Source organism: Pseudopipra pipra, chromosome 3 (assembly GCF_036250125.1).
Source record: "Pseudopipra pipra isolate bDixPip1 chromosome 3, bDixPip1.hap1, whole genome shotgun sequence".
Taxonomy (NCBI): domain Eukaryota; kingdom Metazoa; phylum Chordata; class Aves; order Passeriformes; family Pipridae; genus Pseudopipra; species Pseudopipra pipra.
This window is the reverse complement of record NC_087551.1, coordinates 59,345,752-59,352,612: the sequence shown is the minus strand read 5'-3', so window position 1 is coordinate 59,352,612 and position 6,861 is coordinate 59,345,752. Positions and strand designations below refer to the sequence as shown.

Here is a 6,861-nt window from a genome sequence, read left to right as displayed (position 1 = left end):
ATCCCTTGAGATCTAACATAGGACTGCCTGGCAACCAGGAGAAATGGTGCAGAGACCAGGAGCACTCATGAAACTGGGGAGAGCTGTAATGACTTCCTTATGACCAATCTCCAAACTGTGCTGAGTGGAGCTCTGGCACAGGAGAGAGTCTGGCCCATAGTATGTAAATAAATAACGATGAGCAAGTCAAAGTAAAGACAGAGATGAATGAAGTGATTCACAGCACAGCTATAGTTCTGTGTTGTCTCGAGGCTATGGAAGGCAACCCATCATACTTTGGTTCAGGTTCTCAAAATCATTTTTAGTGCCATGAAGGGTGACTTTTTTTGCTTTTAAATGAAAGCCCATATTCTGGAGCTGTTTTCTGGAGATAAATAGAGCCAAGAGGGATAGTACTTTTCAACAAAAGCATTAATAAGTGACTGTTACCACATGGATAAATGTAGCTTTGGATTGAAAGCAAAGTATAATTAAAGTAAAAGGTCAATCTTTAATTTGATTAATAAATTTGAAAAAACAGTCTGCACGTTGGATTTTTCTAAAACCTACATGGAAGCCCATTTTCTGTCTAAGGGGATCAGGAATATATTTGCCAGCAGGACAAAACCAACATTTATTAAAGGGTAGGTTTTAAAGCAATTACAAATCAAAATTGGCAATTCATTCTCATGAATTGCATGAATGGCATGCCATATTCCAAAACTGAGTTCTTGGACTAATGGAGTTGAAGCATTTAAATTTTACTTGCCATCAAATGGACAAACCATGTCCAGATACCTGCTGTAATCTCACCAGCATGACCGGGGGGGGGGGTGATGATCAAGAAATATGCTTCAAAAGGCTATGAGCAGCCTAAGAAGTTGGGTGTGGACAGATGGCAAACAGTTCAGTTGGCAGATTCCTGGTATTCTTCAGTGTGGAAAGAGGGAATATATATAAGAGTCTAGGAAGATGGGTGGTAGGTTCCTCTGCATAGGAAAAAGTTAATTTAATTCTGTGTTACATCAGTAAAAAACTACTGAGACAATGTCATGTCTTTTAGTTCTATCTGGAAGAGTATGAGGGAGGTATGATCATAGAATCATAGAAAGGCTTGGGTTAGAAGAGACTTTAAAGATCATCTAGTTCTGACCCCCCCTGCTATGGACAGGGATGTTGTCTGCTAGATCAGGTTGCTCAGGGCCTAATCCAAGCTGGCCTTGAAGGGATGGGCCATCCACAGCTTCTCCAGACAACCTGCTCCAGTGCCTTACCACCTTCACATTCAAGAATTTCTTCCTAGCATTTAATGTTAAGGAAACATCTCTGTCTGACCATCCATGAGCCACTCTTGCAGTCACACCTGCACTACCTGCGGACTGAGGCCCCTTCACAGACATCAGCTCCAGTGAGCTGACAATTGCCCTGCTTAACTCACTGCACTCCTCACATTCACACAGTCAGACCAAGTTTCCTTACCAGCTCCTCCCCCAGTTTCCCAGAGCAGAGTCTCGGACGTCCAGATCCTTCAAATAGGTTAATCCCTTCTAGAGGGAGGACCTGCAAACTGTTCTGACCAGGAAAAGCTGTAGATAGTCTGACAAGAAGAAGAAAGGATAGGTAAAACAGCTGTCATTGAGGCGTTGATGGCTGAACTGGTAAATTCAGGGCAAAAGGGAACTGCCTCCTGACTTATCACATTGCCAAGCTCACCAGCACATCTTTTGTGTCTTTACAATCTCCTTCCCCAGGCTGGGTGGAAGGTAGAGAGTCTATATTTTCACCTGGTTCATTTGAGGTTTTTTTGAGGAAGAATAAAAGAAATTAGGAAGAAACCTAAAAAGATTCCATGAGCTGAGGAGTGAGGATGACTGAAAGACTGGACTGGGGGACAATGTCTGCTTACCAGAAATAATGAGAATAATTAAGCACTAATCTGACTTGTCTGTACAGATGGATTTCCAGCATAACGGAGCAGTGAAATAGCAAATTCCCCCAAGGGAAGCTCCTGAGCAGTGAAGCATAATTCATGCCTGAGAGTTAAATCTCAATATGGCTCCTTGCTGTGAAGTTACTGCACTGCTGAAAATACACACACAGACATGCTTGCATACTGACACTGGAAGAAAAGCTGTGATGGCATTTATAAGATTGTAAGGTCAAAGTTAATTTTGTCTGATTTACTAATTGTTTTCAAACTGTGTCTTTTGTTTAAGCTTATTTAAAAGTAAACTCTGACATACTGTGATTTGGTTTTAAATACCTTTTGGGATCAGTCATTCTGAATTATAAATAGCTTCATCCTTCTTCCTTCTTATCAAACTTTGACATATGCAAGATAATAAGGGGGATTTTAGAAATATTGATGCAAACCAGCCACCTCTGAATCATGTCAAGTCAATAGTCCCTAAGAGTTAATGCTCGGATCATAGAGGAAATGTGTAGTAAGGAGTTGGGGAAGGGAGAGAAACTTCTATGGATTTTGAGCCCGAACTGATTCATTATTCACTTCATTTAAAATTGTTAAAGACAATTTTGTAAGTATGCATCCGTTTCCCATCTGTTTAGAGAGTTATATGGCAGTATGACTACAAGTGAGCACAGTTAAACAAAGACAGACATCTCTTAGTGCATGCTGTAAGTGGATTGCTGTCAACACTAAGGCTAAACTAGGGGGACTAGGGGAAAGATGAGATTTCATACTGGCATTTGTCTACACTTGTAGTCCTGTGGGTATTTCTGTGTTCTGGTTTGTTCCTTGAGATAATAATGTTTTCATTCTCTAAATAAGGATTTGCTAGATTTGCTTTCCTGCAAGAAATCTTCCACGGACTGGATGAGGGCCACCATGTCCACTTACGTTCTTGTCCTTAGAAATACTACACCAGATTAACAGAAAAGAGGTGGCACAAGACGCAAGAGAAATCCAGACTCCCGCCTGGGGTTTTCCATTGTGTTTTCTCTGAAATAGCTTGGTTCCAAGCCTTCAATCATTAGTATGCATCCAAATTTTGTATACGTGAGCATGATCATTCACTTCAGTGGGAATGCTCCCACTGGTAAAATAGTTCATATTAAGTATTGGAAGGACTGAACCCCGCGTGAAATGGTGGTGTTTCCCACAGCTTCTCTGTCCTCTGCATGTTTTCAGGTTATGTCTATCATTTTATTGCCACATCAAGCTTTCCCTTGGAGAACCAGTGGTGCTAGGAGGCAGCAAGTTTAATTTTGTCTATTGAAAAAAGACACGATATACCTGCAGAAATGTAGTCTGCAAGACATGTAAAATAATCCTCCTGTCCTACCTTAGCCTGATAAAGTTTCAGCTGGAGTCCACAATTTTGGGCATACTACAAACAAAATAAAGAGAGAGTCTGGTGGTGAGAAAATCAAATAATCAGAATCTTAGAAGACATCACTATGGATGCAGAAGATGTGGCATGAAAGGAATTTGCTTAATCTGGAGAAGACAGAGGGAGACATAACAACGAACTGCAAGTATGCAAAGGGATATCACAAAGATGAAACACTTTACTTGATTTCCATGTAGACATGACAAAAAGAGATGAAACTCACTTGCAAAATGGGAGCCTGATAACTCTTAATATTTTAATAATTTTCTAGTTTCAGAAATAGGACAGCAGTGAGCTATTTTTGCATGGAGCGGAAGGATGGAGATGGCAGAATCTTCTTCATGGAAGGCCTTCAGGTAGACATCTCCAGCTATGAATAGTCAATCCTGTGTACTGGCAAGGGGATGGTTAGAAGACCTCAGGAGGTCCCATCCAGCCCTATCCTCTGTTAATGTAATCAATAAAATCCACATTTACATTCTAAGAGCAGGAGTCTTATTACTTGCAGCAAAGAAAATGCAGAAAGGACAAAAACGTTGTTTTCAGACCTCAAATGGAGCTTGTAAAGCATCAATAATGTTCTCTTTTGACCAGTGAAAGATAAAGAAACAACTTGAAAAGAATAAGCACAAAACTGTAATATGACCTCTCAGGAAAAGATTTTCTTCCTACTCTAGCATCCCTTGATCATTTTTGCTCCTGGTCTTTGGATTTTATTTTAAGGTGGAAAAATGGAAATGACACCCCTATAATGACATTAAGGCAACATACTTCAAACTCTTTTTTGCCAAAATTATTTAAAAACCATTATATGTTTATAATTATTTAATTTATAGTCTTTGCTATGTCCAAAAGACAGGTAGCAGACCTGGGAACAAGCAATACCCACTGTCAAGCTACACTGATTTGACAGGAACAAAACCTTGCAATTTATAGTGGAGCTCTTTTCAAAGCAAGTGGAAATGGGATCTAATGATATTCAAGTAATCTACTCAGGTTGCTAAGGCTGAGTGGAAGATACTTCTGATGGAAATCTGAGACTGTGTGTGTAATTAAAAATACAGAAATGAAAATATAATCTTGTTTTGTTGTCACATGAATCAGCAGCTGCATGTTGCTTAGGGAGGAAGAAGGCTGCAAAAAACTAGGGAGAGAAACTAATGCAGAAGACCATAAAGAAATGGAGCTGTCTTGCTCCTAAAAAAAAAAAAAAAAAGGAAAAAAAGTTCAGCATGGATCCATATGGTGTGAGATTTCTCTTCTGTGACATTTTTATTAAGGTTATGTATATGACCGTTCATCTTCATTCTGCTGGTGCTAATTGCTGTCTATTGGACCCTTCGCTACTGTGTACAGAGAACACATGCTTCCCCTCGACACTGCCATCACTGCGAGTGCACTGGATTGTTCTGCTGTCCTCAGATAGGAACCTGCTGCTGCTGCCTGACCGCAACAGCTGGGAATATTCTGCTTTTAAAAGCTTATCTTGTTGATACTTGAGTTGAGCTATTACACAGTGGAACAAGCAAACAGAATGAATGGACTCTCTGCGGGCAACTTATGGTAACAAAAAAAGTTTACATGTGCTTTTGAATGTGTCTCTTGTCTTGGAATTGACAGTGATGTTTAGCATAGATGTTTCCTGCAACAAAATCATGATGGTATAGAGCCAGGAACAGGCTAAAACGAAACATGCTCAGAAGACATGTTCAGCACTTATGCTTCTTTGAAACTGTAAGCAACAATCCTGCAAAGATTTACTCATGTGGATGGTCCCGCCGAAATGCAAGGGGATGCTTTTTTCTCTAGAATGGCTAATTTGATTAAGAATTACTTTTATGCACAAAATTAGTGTGTAAAGCATGTTCCCTCCACCTTCTATGGAGCTTTTAAGCAATCAGCCCAAGAATCAGGTTATTTATTTACCAGCATTAGGTCCATGAACACACATATATATTGCATTTACAAGCAGATCAGAGCAGAGAAACACAAATATTCCCATGTTATGGTTGGACCACCCAGGGAAATACAGAAATCTATTAATTTTGCTTATCACTTAGACTCCAATTTAACAAAACATCTAATGGTGTCATGAATTTTTCTGTCATGAAGGAAGTGTTACAATCATCTAATCTGACTTCCTACATAATGTAGACTAATGTATGACTTCCCCAAGCAATTCTGACTTATACATCCATACATGTGATTTCAAACTGTAAAAGTTAGCAGTGGCAATAAGAATAGTTATCAGACTTAGGTTCATGCAATTAGTGATTCTTAAACTGTTACCTTAACACATTGCCTTTTGTGAATGGTGCTGCACTTAGCCATGCCCTGAACTACACACCAGTCTGCCTACAGACTCCACATGACCTCTAGGCAGGAAAATCTCTCTTCTGAAGTCTTAATGGAGGTGTTGTCTGAGCAAGCACAGACCCTGAGTGACATGTGCATTATTCTGTGCATGGACGAACATCTGAAAATTTGGCTTTCAGACCACACTGGGCAATCTGTGAGAGTTGAACTTGACACCTAACAGCCAGATGTACTGGTAACTTTGGTCTCACAGTGGTGGTGATTCTTGCTGTAGGACCACTGGTTTAACCCATTAACATCAGTTAAGTGGCCAGTTGTAACTGACACAGGCAATCGCTGGATACATGGCCTTTCCCTGCTTTCTTGGTGGCAATTTAGGCTAAAGGAAAAGCCATTCTCTTTCTCTTCCCAACCACTTCTGCCTTGTGCCATTGTCTCAGTCTGAAGAGACTAGACTGTTTGCTAAAGAGGATGAGTTGTGAGGTAGACCAAACTTCTCTCTCTCTGCAATTGTAGTGTCAGATTAAGGGGCTTTACTCGAGGAAAATGTGGAAAAACAGGAGAAATAACAGCCCTTTATTAAGAAATATATGAATGTTGGCAAACAAAAAAAAAAAAAAGAAGAAAAAAAAAAAAGTAACACAAAACAAAACAACACCAGCAACAACAACCACAACAACAAGCCTAAAAGAGTACCCCTCTGTCCTTTAACACGGTCCTAATTGCGGTCGGCAGGGGGCGCTGTTGGATAGCTGAAGCTGTAGGACCTGCAGTACCTGGTTGTGGTCGGCAGGGGGCGCTGTTGGGCCGCTGGAGCTGTAGGACCTGCAGTACCTGGTTGTGGTCGGCAGGGGGCGCTGTTGGGCCGCTGGAGCTGTAGGACCTGCAGTGCCTGGTTGTGGTCGGCAGGGGGCGCTGTTGGGCCGCTGGAGCTGTAGGACCTGCAGTACCTGGTTGTGGTCGGCAGGGGGCGCTGTTGGGCCGCTGGAGCTGTAGGACCTGCAGTACCTGGTCGTGGTCGGCAGGGGGCGCTGTTGGGCCGCTGGAAGGTGTAGGACCTGCAGTACCACTGTCTTGAGTGGCAAGCACTCCCTGCAGTCTCAGGCGGTGATGTCTCCAAAAAAACTCTTCCTCCTCTCCCGTGGGCAAGCAGAACTCTCCGATGAAGCACAGCAGCTCCGGCGGCCGGGACAGTCAGGCAGGTCGAAACCAA

General features: G+C 41.6%; 1 long non-coding RNA gene across 1 annotated transcript; it reads right to left on the bottom strand.

Annotated features, from left to right (window-relative positions):
• Positions 1–4,388: 4,388 nt before the first annotated feature.
• Positions 4,389–5,716, bottom strand: LOC135410585 (uncharacterized). The gene is made up of 3 exons (XR_010428754.1): positions 5,622–5,716; positions 5,208–5,210; positions 4,389–5,012 (listed from the first exon to the last, which is right to left on the bottom strand). It is a non-coding gene; the product is annotated as an uncharacterized LOC135410585 (long non-coding RNA).
• Positions 5,717–6,861: the final 1,145 nt, after the last annotated feature.